Source organism: Bradysia coprophila, unplaced genomic scaffold, assembly GCF_014529535.1.
Source record: "Bradysia coprophila strain Holo2 unplaced genomic scaffold, BU_Bcop_v1 contig_561, whole genome shotgun sequence".
Classification (NCBI taxonomy): domain Eukaryota; kingdom Metazoa; phylum Arthropoda; class Insecta; order Diptera; family Sciaridae; genus Bradysia; species Bradysia coprophila.
This window is the reverse complement of record NW_023503807.1, coordinates 158483-183762: the sequence shown is the minus strand read 5'-3', so window position 1 is coordinate 183762 and position 25280 is coordinate 158483. Positions and strand designations below refer to the sequence as shown.

The window sequence follows — 25280 nt, the reverse complement described above, 5'->3', positions numbered from 1 at the left end:
GTGAGATATAAAATCAAGCAGACATTTCTTAGATATTCTGTTTACACTTTTGTTCTACAGAATAATAATTTACATCAATTAAAAATAAGTTATTTATACTTCACACGGTCCATTATAAGTCGACAAATAAATCCAAATTTATACGTGGTTATAAGTCGATTACTTATAAAGTAAAAGTTATAAGTTCATAATTCAAAATATAAATTTCAAAGAAATTATTCTAATTTTTAATTTTTGTGCTAATTTAAAACGTAACAGATTTTGATAGGTAACTTGGCCAATGTATACAATCATGATAGTGTTGCAATGTTCACTTCGATGTGTTGGAGTTGTATACTTCAAGGCTGTGTACTTGGGATGTCACGTGGTATACCTAGTTTGTTTGCCAGGTCCAGAATTTATTTTGAAAACATATACTTGAGAAATAATTCAAAATTGGAAAATTTACTGGTAATTGCGTACAATAGTTGCAATGTTCTTTTTTTTTGAACTGTCATTATGTTATAGTACAAACGCTGACATCTTTATGCACACACAACCTGACTGGACCAAGTGACCTACCAAAATCTGTTACGTTTTCAATTAGCGCAAAAATTAAAAATTTTAGGATGATGTATTTGAAATTTATATTTTGACTTTTGTCTCACTAATCACTTATAAACGTATTTGGGACGTATATCTTATAAATTTATGTCGATTTATAATTTTATGTCATTCTCTAATAAATTCTCAAACTCCCTAATAAATTAGAAATGTTTACATATATGAAAAGTTCAGTGATTTGAGGAAAAATTAGGGTTAAGTGCAAATTCGAACATTTTTTGGTTGTTCTATGAAAACCTGAGTTTCCAAAAAATGATAATTTATTTTTACTACATCCACATACCCCAGAGTATCCAAATGAAGTTAAAAATAGAAAATATTTGATGAAAAAGTCGACTTCCGCAAATCGGAACTTTGACTTTTTATCGCCAAATTGAAAGTCCGTATTACCAAACTTATCGCAGAAAGGCACTCTGGAAAAACATCTACTGACTCTCCCAAATATTTTATAATCAGCATCTCATAATTTTTTATATGCCTTTGTTTTCACTAGGGTCGAAAGTGGTTTATTAGACACCTAGGCAAAACAAGAAAATTGATTTAGGTTCGGTAAGAGAGATAGAATATCCTTAGAAGAAAACGTTGGCTTTTCAATAAAATAATGTTGATAACAGTGCAACACGGATTAGAACTACATTTATAAGCGGTGATTAGGGAGATTGCTTTTACTCGTAAGAAGTGGCAGCCATTTTGATTCGTGAACTGTTTTTGTCTGAGGAACTGACTTGATTATATTTGTGAATGTTGACCACGGATGGTTGGTTAAAATGTTTCTTGAAATTAAACAGGAATTTAAATCTTTACCATGTATCTCAGTTACTACCAACTGTTTTTCGGAATAATGAATATTATTCCAGGCCTAGATGTAGGCCCATGTGTGACTTTAGATTTTTCATAGTTGATGCACCGGAGCCACCAAATTAAAGATCCTAGTGGAGTACAGGAAGAAGACAGGAATGTTCAGTGCGGCAATTAATTCAGAACGCGTGGATTAAATAAATTTGTTGGTAGTTCTTCTAGAACGTATTAATCGGTGCACGGCCCTACAATCTTCATGTAAATACTAAGGGTAAAATTAATTGCCGACGTTGCGAAAAAACTGCTCTCTATTTTGGCCGTTAATTTTAAGAATATCAAAGAATATCCATACCGTCAAATTTTCCACATAGACACTGCCTTATCACGGTCAGTTTTGATTCTATGTCGGAAATGGTCACAAGGACACGTAAAAAGCAATCCCGTAACTTCACTTATTGCAATCAATATTTTTGTTCCATCGGCAGTAAATTTGCGTATCAATTAAATATTTAAATGTGTTTCCATTACAAAAATTGTCTTCCATGCTAAATGTTTTTTTTTTATCCACAATTCGTAACCAATTAAACCTGCAGGTTTGTATAATGGAAAACATTTTTTTTTTACAATTTTTCAGTTCCCACTGTAATACGGTTAACATATATCTTACATACAGAAATGGCCATGGGCATATTACGTGTGTAACAATGAAAAATGCAGTAAATAAATACATACAAGCCGATTTTATGGAAACTTAAATATTTAAATAGGCGAGAGTCTATTAAAAACGTTTGTAACAATGAAAAGGTGCTGCTTTAATCCAGATTATCTTCAAATCATCCAAAACATCCATTTCAATAGGACCTCAGCTATAGCGTTATTGTATTAAATATGTACACAATGTACCTTCGATGTGTGTATCACCGTTCAAAAATCGACACGGACGAATCATTCGCATTTTATAAAAACGACATACGCCACACGATTATGTGTATATTTTGGGTCTGATTCAGCCTCTCAGATACATTCACATTTTACTGTTTTATTCAATATAATGTACCATAATACCAGGAATGTGTTTATTTTAAGCCGAGTAAAATCCTGTCTGAATTATCCCAATATAATAGACAGAGAGTCTATGTAAAATAACGTCCACAACCCGATACAATTTTTATATTTTGTACCAAATGAAGATTTAATTTTTCTTTAAAACGGCTGATGGTAATTTTTGGAACATTCTTTCACATGCTCTTGATCTTACTATTATTTACAGTGATAATCGTCATTGAATCAGGTTTTTTGCAGATGGATGAAAATGTATTTTTAAACGAATTTTCATCTTGAATTATGAATTCTTAAGTTACAGGAACGATGGAAGATATTAAAGAAATCACATTTTCGACTATTACAACCCCTTTGATGTTATTTACTCGACATTCGTCGATATAAATATAAATTTTCATACGTGCGGCGTGAATAACCTTATTTTCTCTACTCAAATACGGCGAGATGATGTCGTTTTGTTGACAGTTCAGATGAGAGAATTATTATTATCATGCCTTGGGGCCGAAATCGAGGTCAATTTTGGAAATTTTCTCACGATTTTTCCCCTCTGCATGAAAAGTTTTTTGAGTACTTCGCAAGCAAGCGAAAATAGCTTAAAAACATCGTCCAAACCAAGTACACAAATAACTATTTCTCAACGCTTGTTTTTTTGTTTACAACTTTCACTTTGTTTTGATTTTGAAAAATCTCGAAACAAATTGACATGTTGTTTCGTGGATAAAAACAGTTATTCACGCTACGCACGGATGACAAAGTATGTGTTCACCTCGGGGATGTAGGAAATAGGAAATGTACAGCTTAAGTTTTTCTATAGAGGTGTGTATTTCTGACAGTCAGGCTTGTATAAAAATACAACGTGATAACAAAAAAAAAACGGTTGACTGTCAGAAAAAAAAAATTAGCCGTACTAAGTACACTAGTACGCTGAAATTGTAGCCTACATTTATGCATTTCGAAATTTTTGATCGCTGATATCTTTTTACGGGAGTTTTTTTTTTAAATGTACGAACCACATTTCGAGTAAAAATATATCAGCATTGGATAGAAAATACAATTATCTGTGAAAGTTTCATTTGCTTTGAGAAAAGTTATTCCTTCGTTTCTCTTTTAGTGCTCCTCTGGCTCTAGTAAAAAAAAGTCTGTCTCAACGAAACACAGATCACGAACAACAAACCAAATCGCTTTCGATAAGTAAGGTCATTAAACAATTTAAGATTTGTCAGTAACGTGTAAAGACTGTAACACAGTTTAAGTCAAATAAAATTAGTCAAAATTTTGATTCGAATCCATCAATAATACGTTTTGATAAACATTGTCCATAAACAAGTCATTTTATAACGCAACAATATCAATCTTTGTTTCACATGTCCAAATGTATCAACGATGTGTTAAACAACAATTCTTAAAAGTCAAATGGAAACAAAAAAAAAGGAGGAAAAAAGTGACGTGCCTTCACTCATACATTATTTTCTGAGATAATTTCAAGCTCAAAAGGGAATGTAAATCTCGGCGTTTTTTTGTCTGTTCCTCAATTTTTTATTATTAAAATCTATTTAAAATGATTAATTAATCCATTATGTAAACTTTTTGTTGTAAAGTTTGAGTACTCCCCATCAATATGATCAGATCATCGCTCGCATATTTATAAAATTCGGAGCATACACTATTCGGTACATTACAATTGAGTTGTTGTAAATACAACAAAAATAATGAAGACGCGAGAGAAAAAAAACCGATCCCATTACCATACCTTAAGACGGCACGGAGTCATTCAATATACGTATGTACGTATATGGATGATACGGAGAGGGATCGATGACGGTTCTTTTATTCGAATGATCGATGGTTTATGTATAAATTAAAATTTTGATATCTGATCTGAGCAGAGAAAGACTTCATGAATTGGCGTTTTGTTCCATCTTCAGCCATGACGAGACTTTGTGATGATGACTTTATTGTGAAACATGTTTTTTTCTTTTATCATGTTGATGTTATTTGTTTCGGATTATCTAAAACAATCATGTCAAAATTATATTTAACTCTTTTTCATCATAACTGAGGCTAGGCACTCCAGCCAACGAATTTCTGGTTTCTTGGTTTGTTGTTGTTTTTGTTCAAACGTTTTGTTTAAATTGGCATCAGAATAGAATCAGAAAATTAATATGTAACACATCGACAACATGATACTGTAAAAAATGAAAAATATTGATATCGATATCCGGTCAAAATGCTGAGTAATTCACAGAAATGAAATTACATTTTTGTGTATTGGGAAAAGTGTATAGCAATTTACATAGTCATTGTCTACTCACGCTTATTCGATCTTCGATGGTGACTGTAAATAAGTCGTTTGTCTTTCAGGTGTTTCCGTGTTTGGTGTTTGCTGTAAGATTTATTTGACAAAATATGAAACGAATTTTGTTTTATCATTTTTGTATTTAAAGACTGAATGCTGCAACCAGCTTAATACATAAAATCTGGACTTCAAATGAAATTAATAAATTAATCATGCAACTTAGTCAATATTTTCGGCGAGTACAGTCAGTGGCATTGAATTTCGTATCGTACGTACTTCTACAATTCTTAGTTTCATGCTTATATGTAAGACTTGTAGTCATAGACAAGCGCGCACTAATAGACCCAATAGGAAAACGTACCAGTTGGTTTGCTCAGCTTCAGTAAACTTCATCACAAAAATGACAGACACTAAAGATACGTAAATACTTTTGTCGAACAACACACATGGCACTGCACTGTAGACATTTAATTTGGCAAAAACAGACACAGAGTTTTTTTTAACCCTTGTCCCAATTAGAACTGTCTGTGATGACTGATGTATAAAGTATCAGGTATAAATTACGAGATGCGCAGCTACTATAATAAAGTGACTTGCATTGTTCCAAACGAGAAATTAAGATTATGTTTCTGGGTATATAAAATTACAGGTTAATAGTCAAGCTAGATATCATCATATGTGTTTGAATTAAATTAATTAGGTGTTCGCCTCTCTTTTCGGATGTGTGGTAATAATTATTACTAGAGCTTCTGTTTAAATGGATAGGTATAATTACAAACGGCTACTTTTGATAAGTAACAACCCTTTTTTTTGTTGTGGTTTCAAAAACTATGTTTCTAATGAAAAAAAATGTAAATTGTCCAATCATCAGGTAAGACTGATTCAGAAGAATGGAAAAATCACATTAAATTTACCAATCAATAAAAAATTGTTGCATAAAAAACCATATCAACATTCCATTCCCATTCATCAAATTCTCACATATCATTTCCGATTTGCTGCTAAATAAGACATTCTTCAATGATTACTCCATAACAAAACAATTGAACGTGGATATACACATGATTCTTGAAAAATATTATTATTTCCCAGGTTAATACACTGTTTGCCCAAAAATTCTCGATTAAGTTCATTTAAACAATCTTCTTCTTAATGGTTTAACGTTATAACACACCAGAACCGAAGGTATGGATACGTTGAATATGAAAATATGTATTGGCCATCATCACCGTACAAGGTATACATCAGAATATTTTCAATTCAAACATTTTTTTTTCTCCTGTTCTTATTTTTATTATTGTAAAAAAATGCGTAAGAAAAAATTAATTCGAGCCAAATGTGTAAGCTCATAGGTAGGTGATAAATTTATACGACATGGTAATATTGTATAACATTCAAGACCAGAAGCTGTAAGATATTTTCATAGTCAACGCTCTATCATCTCTATTCTGCGTTATTGTTGTGTAAATCTATAGAATTTTTTATTGGAACGAAATTGATTGCTGAGAATCAATTCTGAATGGGTGAAAATGTTGATGATAAATGAAATGTAAATAAATAATTTCATTTTTAATCGTTTCATATTCATATTGCCATGACTTGCACTCATCGACGAGCATAAAAACCGCATCTATAATGGTACATGTGGAAGTATTTATAATCGAAAATGGATTTAATTGGCGGTATTTTTATAAACCTAATTTTTAAATTCTGATACAATATTGTGGGATAAGTGCATTATATGAGACATTTTTAGTAATATTGGAAAATAACTGATTGTATTGTAGAAATTGTAAAATAATAATAGCTTACACTGAGCGAAATTTCGAGAATCGAAATACGTAACTACGTTTTCAACGAGTCCACCACATATAGAAAACATTGTTTATGTACGCTCCCAAAATCCTTATCTAATCTAATCTAATCATATACTTATGTGTCATATATGACATTGTCATACTGTTCCGACGAATTTCACACATACCCTGAGTATTGTCTCAATTTTCTTTTTCTGGGTGTAAATCGAGCTCCGGAATCATGCATATACGTCAACTTGAAGTGATTACAGATTTTTAAATATTTAATAAAAAAAAGTTGCTGTTCTACGAGCCAGGGACGAAAATAAGGATTTTTTTCGGTGTAGCCACATCTTGTCAGGGGCTCGTGTTTTTGCTCTGAAGGGGCCAAATCTAATTTGTAAAAAAAAACTTGAAATAAGTGATCTCAGGCGAATAAAGGAGTAGTCACAATTTTTATTTTTATTATGTTCCTTAAATGGGATCACTGCGGTTCTAAGATTTGACAAACGAATTTTTTGAATTTGAGAGATTTTTCCGTCGGCTCAATGCCAAGTCATTTTAGGATTCATTTCAAATTTGTAAGATTATCTCAAGTTTTAGAATTTTTCCTGAATGAAAAGAAATCGCGAGCGGAGCGAGCGAAATTTCTTTTTAATACTGACTTTTGATTATGCAAAAATAGGAAACTGCACAACTCTTAAAGTATCAATGAATCTCTGATTTGAGTAAATAATTATTTAGGTATTAAAACATTAAAAGAAAAAATGCACCACAGGCGAAATTTTTGAATTCCTTGGTTTGTGCAGCCTACAGGGAATCTTCTGACCAGAAGAAATTATAATTCATCGGGTTGAAACTTTCTGGTGATGAAGTTTCTTTCAGCGCAGCGACAAGAACTGACCGGGAAATGTCTAGATAGATCGGTATATTATGTCTGCAAGCTTGAAGTTGGAATTTTGGCGTAGTAATTCAAACTTTCCAACTCATGACCGCTAATGGTGTCGCATTCTGCGTCTGAACTCAACAAATTTAACCAATGATTCGGTTTTCGTCTTTAAAGTTATTTTATTTTATCCTAAAATTTTCTTGAAAATGGTGTGGTTTCCTCAACAATTGCCATTTGTGACGCAAATTTGTTTGGTAATTTATTGGTTAATTTTGTTGAGGTTAGTCGAAGCTTTAATTGCATGGTGATTAGAGCCATAGGGGAAAGTCAAATGCTGTAAATATGCTCCTCAGTTAGAAAAACCGTTTCACCATATGATACAGTGAAATTTCTGTGGTGGCAAATGTCGACGGCAGTGTCGCCACTTTGAGGGGCACTGTCGCCAATTGCCTACACACTTGTTCAGGCCTCTCACACCTCCTTATTTCCTTATTTTTCCTTATTTTTATAAAAACATCCTTATTCCTTCTTATTTTATTAAAAAATCCTTATTTTCCTTATTTTTCGCAAATTTCATCGACGGAAATCAAAATTAGGAAAAAAAATCGTTGCGCGGCAAAAATAACAATTTTAATTATTTAACACAAAGAACTCATTAGAACTCACTATTAAGTACAGCTGAAACTTTTTACAAAAATAATTTTTTACCGTTAAAAAGTTGAATTTTGTATGAAAATTATTTTTTTTTTCGTTGTTATGTTGGATTTCCGTACAAGCCTGTCTGTCAAAATTATTTTTATACAAAAATTCAGCTGTACACTTGCTATGGAACAAGGAGATGGAACGGGTAGGTCGACAAAATGTTATTGCTGGAATCGATGGCAAATAGGTCACTGATAAAGAATAGTTTGGGTGATAAGCTTGATTTTTGGTCATTCCCGGGTTATGGGCATCCTAACTTCAAGAATTGTGTTTTTTTCACATATTTGACATCGTCTAGCGGAAAGTAGTACAAATTAAATTATAGTTTCTTCGGCAATTCGTCAGAGTATTGTATTCTGCACACAACTCTCCATACAAGTAAAAATAATATCGAATTTTTCTGATTTTTCGATAGATTTGAGCATTTATACTTCAGATGTCAACGGCTAGTCGTCAGATAATTAATGACCGGTTTAACATATATTTTTGTGGTTCCACGCCGCCTCTCGGCTCGAGAGTCTCGAGTGGAACTATTTGATTTAACTTATAAATTACCCTTAACATTGTCTCAGACATGCGTCCTTATTACAAACAATTCAAGGTTTTAGCCTTATTTACACTTACTTCTTTCAAATTTATACTTTTATACTTTCACCAATTTACTATTTTTCCGGAGTTCGAACGGGATAAACAACAGCTTTTGCAGTTAACGAGATCAAAATCTAATCCAGCAAGTTTTTAAACTTGAGGGTGGGTCAAGTAATAATTCACACGTTTAAAATTTCAAAAATGTTGTCGCATCGAAAACTGATTGAAAACTGCCACCCTACAAAAACGATATGTTACGTCAAAATAAACAGTGATGCGTTTTATTTTGAATTTTGAGACGCACTCACATTGATAATTGGTGAAGCTAAGCCAGGCGTCCCACTTGTCCGAAATGTCCGAAATTTTACACATTTGTCCGAAATTGTCCGAAATGTCCGAAATATTCTTCAAGACCTGACCAGAATTAAATATATAAACTTATAAAAGTCTCATCTTCAAAAAAATTGCCTGCGGCGCGCTTTACAGAATTTTTAATTGAACTTTCAGTCTATCAATACTTTGTCCCTAAATTTTTATTCACTTGACTGTAAGTCATATGGGTCTTTATGGCAGAAAATACCGGAAAATGTGTATAGGTACCGCTATCACTATAATTGAAAATTATGTGGAAATATGACGTTAAATGTGTAATATTTTTTTAACTTGAGTAAATCTAAATCGATTTTCAAAAACATTTTGTTCAAAGGAGAACTGAATTCCTCAGGTCAAGTTTTTAAATGGGCGTTATCAGCTCAATGGTCTGGGAGTAGTTCTCGAAAAACCGATATGCTCATTGTTTCTTTTCCTATGGAACACGATAACTAACTCAGCTAATTCAGCTAATTTTCTAGACCTGGTTTTCATTCAAAAATTTTTTTCCTGTTTTTCTGATTTTGGTACTCGGGCATAATGTTACAATTCTTCCTTCGAGTGAAAATCAATAAATCAATATTAAGATAATAATATAACGAGTGAGCGCAGCGAATGAATATGTTAGAAATAGCTGTAGCTCTAAAAGACAGCCACGTTAAGAGTTTCCTGCGTCACATCTTGGCTGACTCCAATATCTTTTTTAAGCATTTTTTCAGTATAGTCGACATTAAAAAATTTCGAATAGAAGGGAGAATATGATCGAATTTTTGAAGTAATAGTACGAAAAGTAGACAAAAATTCCAACAGGTTTAGTGGAAACTAATTACAAGATTCGCCTGTGGCGCATCGAAATTTTAACCTTGCTTGTGATCATTATTTCTTCCATCCTTCGATGAAATACATGCAAATGATGTAGGTCGACGAAGGAAGTGTATTGACTAAAAACCACATATTTGAGGAAATTATTCTATGCGAGGAAAATGTATTTCTCAGCATTTGTCCAAAATTTGAGGAACGGAAAGAAGGCTGACCCGTATTCAACCTGGTTTTATTTAAACATACAGTCTCGCAAGGTTGAAATACGACATGTTTCATCTAGATTTTCGTTTGTTTGACGAAATTTATATGGGATCTATTACAAACCCTTACCTCAGAAACATGTCAGATATTATTCTTCCGCGACATGCATTAGTTAACCTACATCTTTAACACTATCTTTTCGTGAAGGTTTCAAGCCCTCTATTCAGGTTTATGATCTGTACAGCTACAGGTCATGTCAAAGTATACTTTTTAAAAATAATCTCATCTCTCTCATCTCATACAAAGCCTTAGAATTTGTTGGTGGAATGGACTTAAATCACTTACAGACTTTTTCTAATGCGTAACTTTAGTGAAAATTAGAGAAAAAATGTCCGAAATTTTTGCAGAAAATGTCCGAAATTTTTATGAATTGTCCGAAATGTCCGAATTTTGGACAAGGCAAAATTTAGTGGGACGCCTGAGCTAAGCTTTGCTAAGAATCTAATTCAAGCCCAAAATATTCAAATTTTCATCGTGATAAGAGTGAATTCTACGATATAACTTTACAAAAACGATACGTCAAAATAAACAATAATGCGTTTTATTTTAAACTTGAGGCGGACTTCCGATGTTAATTGCTGTGTCTTAGAATAATTGCGATTTTTATCGAAAAATTTCTCCTCATTTTTCCTTAATTTCAACTAACAATTTCCTTATTTCTCCTTATTTTTGTGCTAAAACCTCCTTAATTCCTTAATAAGGATTCCAAATTTAGAGTGAGAGGCCTGCACTTGTTCCTTACTTTAGTCCCTGACGAGCACCTACGAGATTATGGACTAAACGTGCTTAGTTTACACTGTTGCCGAATTGTCAATTATGTTAGCATTTCCTCTATTTTGGTTCCTCTCTTGTAAGTAGTTTATTTTTACCATGACTTCTACGTTATCTCTTTAACAAAGTACTGAATGATACCACTGGCTCAATTATGTTAATATCATGTTAACAAATCTAATCTTTTCATCTCATTTGCACCTTCTTTTCTACGCTGCTGAACAATCAGTGAAACACTGTTCATTATGTACAGTATTTCAAAGAGCAGGTCTGTATCTTCGAAATCACTTAATTTATTTATATTGCAAAATAAATGCTAATATTCCGCGTAGACAGTAAATTGAATGTAATATCTGATGAAATCTGACACTTCTGCAATTTTCATTAAAAATAAAACAGAAACGAGATGCAGAAAAAACATCCTTTATTCGTAATTCAATTGAAATTTGAAAGAAACGAAGCATTTAATTCCATAAATATTTCTTAATTTCATAAATTAGAGACCCATGTCGTGTCGTCGAAAATATTCCAAATTCATCCAGAGACATTTATTCGTTCAATTAACCACAACAATAGGACTATCATGCCAAATGAATAGCTGGTATAATTATTGTTTGCACATAATGAACGCAAACTTAGCGATTTTTTTTTATTATCCTGGTAAGTTTTCAAAACAAATCGCACTGTGTCTCTAAGAACAAAAAAACACGCTTTTGTCTTAATCGCGATGCGGGGTATGAAGCAGTATTTTTATAGCCTTATTGATTTCCGTTCGCATTGTTTGTTTTGATAATAAATGTTTTGAGTTAAAGGATATGCAAACTGTAAATTGAAAGCGATAACTATTTAAAATACTTAAGTGTATTGTGTGGCATTGTGGGTATAGTGTTTCAGAGAGGACGGAATGGAACACCATTTTTTGTTGTTTTTGGGGTACTTTTTTCGAAATAAATTAATTTACCAATTTTGATGGCAAACAAATTGAATTGCATTATATTTCGTATTCGTAAGAAAAAAAATGTTGGATTAAGCTGTAAGTAACTACAATGGTATTCGTAGCGCCGATTTATGAGATTCTGAGCGAACAACTGTACCATAATTGTGCGCAAGTAGTCCACGTGAAAAGTTTATGTGTATAACAGTATGTTTTAGGACTATTCTAGACTTTTTCTTGGAAGTTTTAGGGTGATTTAGTGTCTTGGAACAGAATTTTTCTAAACTTCACCCAAAAAAATGAGATTTTGGATGTACATTGAAATCGCCCAATTTTAACGAGTAGCTCGCAGAAAGTACGTTTTAAATGTACAATTTACGGATGAGTAAACCATTGGTCTTATCGTGTTTTTGGCAGTTTTATCCGTACATCGATGTACACTTGATCCGTACACTGCTGTTCGATTAATCCGTACTTAAGAGTTGACAGTTATCCTCAAACAAATTAATTTTGATGTGGTTAGCCAATGCTCAGATTTGTTAAATAAAAACTATTTGCTGGCGGAAAACTGCCAAAACGATTCATAGCGTCGTGTCAGTTATCAATATAAGCGTTCTTTTTTATAGATTTGGCCGATCTCGATCGGTAATTGTATGTTTGATTAGTTGGGAAAAATTCAATTGCAGAATAAAACTTTATTAAAATTTAAAAAAATCAACAAACATTTTTATAATTAGAAACTGAAACTTAAAAAACACAACCATGTTACTAGCCCAATCAATGGTTCACTTTGCTTTCTCATTTTCTTCAATGACATTGTGAGGGTTTTGCGTTCCAAGTGTTCGTTGTATGCTGACGACCTCAAGTTGTACCGTGAAGTGAAGTCTTTGGAAGATTGTATCAGTCTGCAGCGTGACCTTGAAGCGATCAATCGCTGGTGTGAAGCGAATTTCTTGTGCCTGAACGTTGGGAAGTGTGCCTCGATGTCTTTCTTTCGGATTCGTAACCCGATTCGTTTTTGCTACGCGATTGACGGAACGCTTATTAAGAGAGTGACTGAGATTCGTGACCTCGGTGTGACGTTCACCGAGAATGTTTCGTTTAGTAGACACGTTGAATTAGTGATAGCTAAAGCGTATTCGATGTTGGGCTTTGTGAAGAGAGTGTGCCGTGACTTTGACAATGTTGAGGCTCTTAAGAGTGTTTATTTCGCGTATGTGAGATCCCATTTGGAATATGCTTCGGTAGTCTGGTCACCTTACTACCAGAATGGTGTAGATGCGATTGAGTCGATTCAGAAACGTTTTCTGATCTATGCCCTGAGGAGGACAGTGAGGAGAGATTCTAATTATCGTCTCCCGTCGTACGTGAGTAGGTGTACGATGATCGGCTTGGACAGCTTATCTCGCAGACGCATCAATTTGGCAGCGATGTTTGTCTACGACGTTTTGACCGGTCGCGTTGACTCTCCCAGTTTGGTTGGAAAGTTTAGGGTTAATGTGCCTGCCAGGGATTTGAGGAGTGCCAGCTACCTGGTACTGGCAAGGCATCGTTCGAATTATGGCCTGTTTGAACCGGTCAATAATCTGTCGAGGATATTCAACTTGTTTTCCCATCACAGTGCTGTCTCAGCCACTCGAGGAGCGTTTCGGACGTCAGTGAGGCTGACATTGTTGACTGATGCCGTATTGAAGAGACACGGCTTCCTGATATCGGCTGGATGAACCTGTCAGTAAGCCAACTCGTGGCCATTTTCGCTCCTTTTTCACCTACACCATTTTGAATTTTGAATTGTTGCTTTATCATTCAGTGACCGACGTTTTTATTTTTATTTTTCATGTTGAATGCACATGTGGCCTATATCCATGGTACAATCGAACTCAGTGTCATCACTACGCTCGCTGCGGATTGCTGGTAAAACGCTGATCGTCCGTAATCGTTTTGCACCGAATACACAAAATCGTGAATCACATAACGAAGGATGGATTAAGACTCCGACGGGTCGACTGGGTCGAAATCTCATCTCCGGGTTCGTTATCAGACGTGATGCTAAAATACGTCAATTTTGAATTTGTGCACGTTGTAATGTATAGCCAGTAAGCTTTTTTAGCCGTTGGCTAGTAATAAAATAAATAAATAAATAAAATTTACAACCGAACATTATAAGCTGTTCGAAATTACATTCACTCTTCTCAGCAGCCAGTTTGTTCAGCTAGTACGTCTGAGCCTGGCAAGTTAGAGGTGCCGGGTTCAAATCTAGTGCAAACTTTTTATTTTTTTTCGTCAAAAGCCATAAAAGCAGATGATGTGATATGATTGTATCATTTCGAATCATCAATTAAGTTGCATTTATTCTTAAATAAACATTTAAACGTCATTGCCTGTCTGACATTTACTGTACGTTTTAAATGTACATAGTGTACGGATAAGTAAACCATTGGCCTTATCGTGTTTTTGGGCGATTGAAACGTAGAACTTTTGTTTGGGTATTGTCCCTTTGCATTATTGTGACCGATTCAGAACAAAAAGCGGTACCCATATATTGTCCCGAAGGCCGATTAAATCAAATTGAGACCACATTCCACATACGTTCCTCAGACGGCATTTTCAATTCTATTTCGAAGACAGTTTACGATTCATAAAACATTACAATGCTTCTAAATAAATAAAATTCTTTAACACTCAAAACGCGTCACCCTGACCGTGTATCACCGTTCCTACACTGAAACTTTTTAGAAACTAGTCATTATTTGTCAGCGGCGCGTTACTTATGGTGATGAGATGACCTGAAAAATATTTGAGCACAAATTACTACCACACAACAGTGTAAATATACGTAGCAAATAAAAAAGTATTATTGGTCGTTTGAGATGAACATTATTACTGTAACGAAGTCCGGGTACCCTTACTGGTATGTACGATATTATATTGTATAGTCTCATGCAAAAATGTTTTGCTTAAATATTTTTTTATCCGTTGCAAATTTAATTATATTTTTACTGCCATTTTGATGTATTAATGGTACAGCGTGAGTATAACATTGAGTTACTTGAATTGTTTACGAATTGGTCGAGCTGGTAATTAAAATGTCAAAATTGGATACACAAACAAAGAATATAGTCGGAAATTTTTGTAAACTGTCGACCCTGTAGCTATTTGGAGCTCAACTCAATCCTGATCGACATCTTAGTTTTCAAATTTTCTAGCGCCAAAAATTTCGATACTGCCCATATCGGTATATACATATATCCTCAATTCCGAACTTATACGTAATATGTATACGGGTTAAATGCGCACGCAAGACACTCAGTATTATACGATTTAACCGATTTTTTTTATAATCTCATCGTTAAAAGAAACAAATCAACCAGAACAATAATAAATGAAACAGAAATCTATGAGAAAGACGTCAATTAGTCATAAGGTACGGCTTTTCGATGAAAAGACATAAAAAAATCCAGTCTCTTACTGTGATAAATCTGAAACAAATCGTCACACTCCCAGCATCTTTTCATCCAAACACACACAAATATTTACATTCATTGAGCTAAAATCATTACTCTTTCTATTTTTTGATATTGATATTGAGAACCGGATAGACTGGTCATTCTATTCACTTGAGAAAAATTGACCTCAGCCACCTTTTCGGTTAGTTCGTGTTAAATATATGTGGCTACAATATATGTAGAGGATACAAAAACGGATTCTAGGTTGCACAATTGAATCACAAAATAAACAGAAATTCTGTGAACCGTCCTGATGTTAAAAAAGGGAGTATTATGTGCCAATTAGCAGATGCCCGTTTATCATCTCAATTATAATGATGTTTTTCTTTTGCATTTGTAATGGAACTGGTTTCTCTTCACGTTCTAAATAATAATAATCTGAATGAAAAATATCGAACGAAAAGAAAGCGTATTATGTCCTCTACGTTTACATTAATCGAAAATATCGGACTCATGTGTCCAAATTAATAAATGTCAGAGTCGATATTTATCTTACTACACTCTCTGCACACCCATCCAGCAACAAGAATAACAGATCATTGAACAAAGAACCGCAAATAATCAAAGAAACTAATATCCCATTTTAAACAACTTCTGCAAAAAGCAAATGAAGTGCCTTTTAATAACACATATACGAGAAGACAAAATGTTGGTAGTCATGAAATTTAAGATGATAATCTTGGCAAACATAATGTACATAATGGTCTTCTTCAACAATATGCAATAATAAATAAAGCATACAATGTGCAACACAGCAAATACACACTTTAGAGCTACACCAAGTATACCTCCTGAAACGATCGGAGCTGTATAATAATAATAATAATATTCCTTCATCTCCATCGTATAGATTATGAGCCATAATCGACTTGTTTATTGTATTACGCGAAACATCGTTTCGTTTTAAGAAGTGAATTTCGCATATTCTTTTTGCGGCATACATAGACCCCCTTTTGAATGGAAAATGTTTATTTAATGGTTCGTCGTTGTTTCTTTTTTTTTGTTTCTGTGCCTCACTTTTTTTTTTCTTTCATTTATGTTTTTCGATGTTATATGGAATGTTGTTAACAAACACCAAATTTATATGGCAAAATTTTTGAAGTGGTCAATAAAATTGTAATGAATTATTTGGTAATAAATGTGCACATGAATTATTGACAGATATCGTTGGAAACTATTGGGAAAGACTGCTGTAAAATTTTAGTAATTTCTTCTTCTTTTTTTATAGTTATTTACGTATCTGTGGTGGTGGTGGACGGTATATTTTAGGCAATTTTGCGAGTAGTAGCCTGAACGAACTGAGAGCGACAAGCGAAAGTGCCTAAAATATACCGTCCACAACAGATGCGCATCCAACGTTTTATGCTGAGGGACTAAATTACCAGAAAAATTCCAAAATTTAGGCCCAAGCAGTGCCGCTTTTTGCATTTCGGGCGCCACGGGCACTTCGAAAAATGCGCCAAAGTATCATATTTTCTTCAATTATCACTTTTTTTTACAAAAAATGGAAAGATTTTTTTTTTTCGCGACTAGAAGAATACGGCACAAACTTAATTGGATTGAACTAAACGGTTATAGCATAAGTCAGTTCCAAGGTTATTGGAGCTGTCAACGCGTCATCCATAAATTTTGGTTTTGTGCTTAAGCCATAGCCAAAATATGATTGTTGACAAATTGTTCGTAAAAACATCATGGCTCTGTAGATGTTCTCGTTCGTTTTTGGCCTGTCAAAAATCGTTTTTACCGTACGATGAATCCTGTTGATCAATGCCCAAATATACCTTGGCTTGTATGGCCACTAGTAACTGTTCATATTTATGTAGTAGTCGAAATTTTGCGAGCGGAGCGAGCGAAAAATCTTTAAAGTCAACGTTGAGAAGTGGGTTCTGAATGAGAAGTTTTCTTCATCTAACCCATAGTTTTTTTCGAAACCGGAGCGAGCATTTTATTTCGCTATTTAACCAATGCTTTTCCAGTGACTAATCTAAGAAAATTTTGGTCGGTTACAAAAATCAAACCAATATTAGTTTCCAATTAGATTCTATCGAAATTCAAAACAAGAGTATTCCAACCGAAGTTAATTTTTTAATTTCAAGATTAAATTATTTAAAAAAACAAAAGTTTAAGACTCTGTCATCCGTAAAAAAATTAATTTCCACTGGACGGATTTCGGTCAAACAAACTGCCAGGGTGTAGCGCGTTATCTCAGGAATCCGGTAATGCAATTAGTTTTTAAATTAGATCAATATAATGATGTGATGTTCCTAGCACCTTTTCCTTCCTGCTTCGTCCTACAGAAGATTTCTGTTTTCGAGTTTTTTGTTTCAAAATCACCCAGCAAAAACAACACCTGGCATCTACATCTCTCAAAATATAACTCACCTAAAGTACGCCAGGCGCCTCGCACTGCGCCTCACAAATAATTCAACTGATGATTGTGCTAAGACTGTCATATCACTATATGAAATCTATGCGTTGAAATCAGTGTATTATCTAGAGTGAAACATTTTTTTTCGTTTTTCTCGAATCGGGCGCCAAACTTATTTGGGCGCCACGGGCATTTGCCCATGTTGCCCATATGGAAAAGGCGGCACTGGGCCCAAGGCATGAAACATTTTGTGATAGGTAAGTACCTTGAATTCCTATATATGTCTACCCAGTTTATCACTCCAAGCAATTGTGTCATTTATAATCATTTTATAAAATCGGGAATTTATCAATTCACAAACTGGAATTGGTGTTTTGCTGAAAGTAATGCTAGAACAAGAATTAAACAGTTCATAGACGGCATATCACATCAATATTGTAATATTTTACTTCTTCTGGTCAAAGTATTTCCACCAGTTGGATGTACTTCCTGATTCTGACGTTAACAAATGAAATAAAGCCTTGGAAAAATGGTAGTATTAACTTTATTTCAAGTAGAAATTTTATTTGTAAAACTGCACGAATTTGCTACTGGTAAATGGTGTGTACATATACTGTGTATGACTTGACAAAAAAAATTGTAATAAAAAATTAGTTAATTTCCCAGCAGACACTTGGTTATACCCTCTTTTTCTACGAACCCTTAAAAACGCACCAAACCATAGTAAAAATTTGAAGAAAAAAAAACTCCGGTAGGTGTTTTGTTATAAATTTCATAATTAATGACATATCAATTTTAGTTTATATTTTTAATGTTAAACGGATATGATGTTGATAAGTTGATGTTTTTACTAACACCGTACCGAACCCCTTGTTAATAAACTCATTTACGGGAACGTTATATCTAAACTTTCAACTAACAAATAATATTTATTTTAATGTCCGAGTATTATCCTTCAGTTGTATTAAGGTATCCTAAATGTTTACTTTCAATTTTCACCTTTTGTTCAATTTATATAATAAAAGATCGTTACTTACATCAGCGGATTCATAACCATAGCTTTCATTCGAAAATGATGCAGCAGGTGGTTGATGTATGCAAGAATTTTACGACTCTACAGTTATTGGGTGTTCCCTTTTTCCCTATAATGAATTTCTTCTGATCTGCTGTTGTTTCTGCTTTATACATTGTTACGCATATTAGACTATTAACCATACCACCCTTCGTTAATTAATGATTAGGTTTAAATACATTGCGTTGGGTAAGCGATCTGTTACGCGGTTCACTAAGCTATTGTTGTCAGTCATTTGTCTTAAAAATTTTCTTTTACGAAATATCCAGCAGATCGTCAAACCGTAGATGAATTTATTTATTCACTCATTCGCTAGCACCGCAAACTCGTTCTTATCAACCATTAGATTCGGTAGACGTTAAGTGCACTCCATTGCCAATGCAACAAAACCATACATGTTCCCGATTCCAATATCAGCAACGTCGGTACAAAACATTATTCTTTGCTTGATTTATTTCCAACATGACGATGAGAGGTTTTTCAAAGAGTTTACTTTAATTCTGCCTCATGTGATGCTGTCTATTCCCTTTGTGAGACGCTAAACACTTAATGTGGTCCTTAAATGTGTTGTATTTCTTTTTTCTCCTCTACAAAGTACAACTTAAGGTATGCAATCCAGATAGGGGCTGAATTACAATCGATCAATGCAACGCAATGTGTGTATAACAAAGAAAATCTGAATTTCGTAAGGAATTCGGTAAAGGAACACGTACTTCGAATCGATAGATGATGTATCTCATGAGGTACTTGAATTGAATAAAAAAAATATTTCACGTATCGCGTAACTTGTGTTTATGAAATTAATTTTTTTTACATCGAATGTGTACTTTTTAGAAATATAGTTTACGAATTGTATGAACAAGAAGTTAAAAACAAAAAGAGAAGACACAAATCACAGACAAGCCCGTTATCTTAAGGATGTATGCATGGAATTTTGAAAACCGACACATTTTCTGTTTTGTTTTTTCCGGGGTTTTAGTGATTTTTCCATGGAAAAATCAAAAGCTAGGGGCATTATATTGTGGTTATGGTATCCAGAATCCCTATAGCTATACTTAATGCATTGCTAAGCCTTGATTTACGAAAGTGACAGAAGCAATGTTTTCTATTATTCGAAAGTTTTGTTCGAAACAAAAGACAAAATTTGCATCTGTCACATTTACATTGCTATGTACATCTACAGTAAGTAATCTAGTATTGTATCAAACCCATGAATGCTAGGAAGTAAAAAATTGGATGTTGAAAGTACTTATGATTTCGAAACGTTACTATCATCGTAAAACCACTTACATCTAGATGATCATCATCTAGATGATGAAGAATTTAATGCAAATCTTTCATTTTTCATATACATATTTAAATATCCTAATACTATAATTTCAATTTATTCATAAATTCAGAACAAATATGAAGATCTCATACGAATTTCAGTGGTTTTAGGTATTTGGTTCTTTATTTTTAAAAGCGAAAAAAAGGCTGCAATGCGCAACCAGTAAAAAACGATCTTTTCAAAAAACAAAGTTACAATAAATAAAAATCATCAGTTCTACTACGTCCTAAAGTCCTCAAAATGCAACTAGCGTTTCTCCATTGAATTGCAATAGAAACCTTTTGTAATAAGTAATCCATTGATCGGGCTTCGCCAGAAGCTTTTCGCATTAATGAACCCAATTTCTTTATAAATGTACTTGTTTCAGGACCCATGCAACCTAGTGATTCGAAAGCAATAGGTGTAAATAAGTAATTTTCTTTTAAACGTATGTAATGATTATGCTTGAATCTTTCAGCATTATCTGCAATTGATCCAGATTTTTTAGATGATTGGCTTAGGTAAGAAGGAGCTAGTGTGTCTCTAATGGTTACATCCCACAAAATCGGTTTACCGTGACTCCATGGAATTAGAGTCATACCGTCCGGTCTTTTACCGTCGTCTCTAGAAATGCCTGGAGGTTGTACTAGATTCGGAAAACCTGCAGAGGAAAATGCACGAGAAAAGATTTTATTAACTTCATCATGTCCAGAAATCCATCCTCCGCTTTTATTGCAAGATAAACCGTGTAAGCCATCCTTCGTAACCGTCTTTCCACAAATACATTTATGCTCTTCACACAATTGACTACCTAAACGAAGACCAACAGCAATTCTTGCAGAATTGTTATCTAATAGTAAGCCTAACTGACTCGATGGAACCACTTGCAGCCACTTTGAAGATTCTTTGGTTGATGACGCAAGTAGTCTAGCACGAGCAGTCGGCTCACTAGAATCAAACATTTCCGAAAATTTACCCTTGATCCTCGGGAGGTCCCAATTCGTTTGCTCTTTTCGAATGCTCTGTGCGAAAATAAAATGGAGCAAATTTACAAATTAGTTACAGAAAAAATCGAGTCTACAAAAACGAATTTTTGAGACGGAAAGTAAGACGTTAACGTTAGAGTTCGGTAGCAGGAGAAAAAAATAACTAAATGAACTCGCATTAAAACGCACCAGGTAGTCGCTGCAGAATCCTAGAAATACAACATAATAATTAAATTTGAAAAAAGTTGCTTTGTTTACCTACCATAATTTTGCCAAGGCGACGCGAAACTACATGAAAATGAGTCAACTGCTTCATATAGCTGTGAGAGAAAGGCAAAAGTAATACTTTACATTGGTCGCTATTATGTGTTGTATCGGTCAATTAAAATAATGTATTCAAAATTAAAGTTAGTTTTTTGTTAAAAAAAATGCGCAACTCATTCAATACATTTCATATAAAAGCTTACGGATAACAATCTTCTAATGATACAGATATACCCGAAAATAAACAAATCGAAATTTACATATTTACACAAATCTCTGAATATTTTAGCATAACTGAGTGAACCTTTTGTGTTGTTTAGCGCTAAAAACATTAGGCAATTGTTTTAAATATAATTTCACCAATAAAAGAAAAGAAAAAAAAGCAAAAATTTCCCAAAAATTAACAGCTCAACTTTCAATTCTTATGTGAGTTACGTTTTTTCAGAGCGAAAAGCGCGCATAATTAAACGGTTGAGGTTTTTTCGTTCCTGGTTTTTCCGAACCTATGAAACAAAAAGCAAATGAAATTTCTGTTTGACTTCATCGTGTTATGTTAGTTTACAGAAACCATCACGAAACCGTATTCGAATCAACCATCAGAAATACAAATTTTCAGAACATTTTGTTTTCACATGGCAAACAAATACAAATTTTGTGGAGAGGTTTGTTTCGAACTGTCGCATAAGGCGCTCTGTTTTTTTTTTCTCGATCAGATACATTTTGTGTCTTGGGTGGAACTAGCTACATTGTTATAAGATTTGAAATACTACTTAAGCATTACGAATTCAAAAGAATTACAACAACAATGTGGAATGGTACTTTCGATTGTACTGCATCCCATGCAAGTCGAGAAACAAATCTGTTCAAATAATAAGCATCTTAAGGAGCACTAGCAATTAAAGATAACTATTATTTCATCCCACCGGCTTATGTAAATTGTTTTAGATTACGTGTAAGTAAACTTCACAATATAACCTGCAATCGAACCTTCAGCAATCGAACGAAATCCAGTTCACAATGAAACTAACTTCTATCTTCTCGTCATATTGAAATTGTAACCGAAAAGATTTTGCAAATTCAAATATATGCACCCTCACTCGCATCGTTAAACGGGGCAATCAGCCGTATACAAATACGAACAAGGCTTGACTTGACTTTATCATCATCGCATAGCTCACCCAACTTTTAACCTTCCCACCCCATCACAACCCTTACTCCTTTTAATGCTAACATTTTTACATGCTTTTTTGTGGACATTGTGGCGTGGAAGGAAACTTATATCGAAATGATGTCAACGAAATTTTCTGTTACTAACGATTGCGGCTGTAATTGTTAATTGCTTAATTGATTTAAGACAAAAAAGGAGCATAAACGACGAAAATAATGAACAGCGAGCTCCAGCTTACACGCAGTGCCACGTTGTCTTGTGACACGAAATGCCATGAAACAACGCACTTCAAGCAAAAGTGACAGCTGCCAAATAGAGTACCATTTTGTAAGAAAAAATTTTCTAAATTTTTTTACAGTGCCAAAATTTATTCGATACACTGTCCGTCCAGTTACAGTACTATGTTTAGAGTACAACTCATGCTTGAAGTGAGTTGCATGAAATGAAAGATTGAATGAGCAATATACTTCGCCCGCCGACTACTCATCCGAAGGACTCACACGGGTTAACCCGCTCATCTTTAATGGCAACTTGAGGTCGTAGTCCCCAAATTCTATTATTTTTTATGGTAATGACGACGTGATCTTTTGTGAGTAGACTCGTTATTGGTGGAGACTCGTATTTAGATGTTTTCCCCTATCTAATATAATATCGAAAAGAGCATTTATTAATCTGTTGAATAAATCTTGGCGTTAATAGCTGTACGCAGATTTTCGCGCCGTACGCTTCCCTTTAAGTCAAAGGCTCACTGATCCCAAAAAACACTATCGAAGGGATATGAAATTAATTAATTTCTAAGTGAACCCTTTTGATGTAAGAAACACCTTAAGTGGTATTCTCTAATAAAAACAAAGCAGGATAAGTCAACATTCATCTCCTCTATAAACGAACATTCTTATTCATATTTCATAAAATTATATCGCAAAATTGTTAATGGTCATCGCGTTTAATATACCAGTTCACAGAGTTCCAATATTGTAGCTGACTGTATTATACGCTACACAACGAACAAGTTCTCAATTAATACTCGACAATAAATAAAAATTAATTTAAAACATTTGAATTTTAATCGGATGTTATTATTTTAATCAGATCCACGCGACGGGATATTTATTTTAACACGAAAATCTGTCTTACCTTGATATGAATGATGTCTTCATTGCATTTCGATAGATTTCGTTTTTGAATTCGATCATTTCGACGAAATGTACGAGTAAAATTATCTTGTTACATTCAATGAGATATGCATATTTCAACAATGAAGGCAACGAAGAATTACTACGAACCAATAAAAAAAAATATTTGAAGAAAACATTACTTCAACTAATCACAACATCAGATATGAGAGAATATCATCATCGTACCAATTTTTGATTTATTGAATATCAATTTTATTAACATGGAAACTACATAGGCAATAGGAGGGAACGATGATGATTATGAGAAAATTTTTAAGTCTATAGTATAAAAGAGGATTGGTTCATGTTGTCGACTGATTGTACGTAACCATTAAACTCGACTGAAACCTAATCGATATAGGGTTTGTTGAACTTAATTTTGTTTTCGAATTTTAAATCACATCCAATATCTCCAATATACTGCCAATATTGATATGCCATTCGATATTCAACGTATTATATGTGCATTCATGGTATACATTAAAGTAATCACAATTTTCGAATCATACCTATAATTTGATGCGATATATACCTGTCCTGTAAATGGTTGAGCCTATATCATTAAGCCATAATTTCACATCTCCTACATTAACACCACTTAATTAATGGGGAAGAGATACTTAAAATGCAGTTTTTACATCCAAATGTGTATACTTTTGCTGTGGCAAGAACAACTTGAACACCCCGAAGGGATTTTTTCCTTAATTTACTCACGCAATAACCTGATGTGAGTGTTTGCGTAAGAGGTGTACAAACAAAACGTTTCTTTATATTTCAATAAATGATTGCTAGGCTTCAGTTCAAGTGGCCGAAAAAGAATTACTTCTAAGACAATCTACGATTACTGATACGATAAATTTCTTGATAGATGATGAGTATATCAGTGATGAAACTATCGAGTTACTTTTTCGATCTAACTCGTATACACTCAATTTTGAAAAGTGACACATTTTCTTGGTTTACTGGTTTTTTGTGAATTTTACATGTATTCTTACATTGAAAAATCAGAAACTCAAGTAAAACACAGAAACAGAAAATGTGTCGCTTTTCAAAATTCCATGTGTGTATCACCAAAACTTTCGAATGGAACCACGGCAGAGTAAAAGTAAACCTGGCAGGAGCGGTTCATTATTGAAACGTCAAATGAGGGACCTAATACACTGTATGAAAATGAACTCAAATGAACACTGATATAAGTTGAAAAATTTAATTCGCAAAAAACATAGGGCTACTAGATTGTTCAGGTCAAACAAACGCTCCTGCCTGGGTTACTTTTACTCTGCCGTGATGGAACGTTATTGAATTTTTATTGAAATTTACCTTCCATTTGATCTGAGTGTTCTGCGCTTTGATATGTCTCTCTCGCTGTTGATTTGGATCCCTGAAGCCTGTTTCGTCGAAATGCACGTTTCTTTATTGCAATCTTACCTTCAATATCTGCAACCAAAATTTATCATTTTTAACAGATTAATGGGAGATATTTTGTGATAATTTTATGCTACGTGATCGCTGTATAGAGAGATACTGCCGCGCAAAAT

At 33.8% G+C, this 25280-nt stretch overlaps 1 long non-coding RNA gene across 1 annotated transcript; it reads right to left on the bottom strand.

Annotated features, from left to right (window-relative positions):
* Nucleotides 1–192: 192 nt before the first annotated feature.
* LOC119083157 lies at nt 193–21981 on the bottom strand. Its single transcript, XR_005088807.1, has 4 exons — nt 21971–21981; nt 18983–18986; nt 11068–11074; nt 193–539 (listed from the first exon to the last, which is right to left on the bottom strand). It is a non-coding gene; the product is annotated as an uncharacterized LOC119083157 (long non-coding RNA).
* Between the last annotated feature and the right edge of the window lie 3299 nt (nt 21982–25280).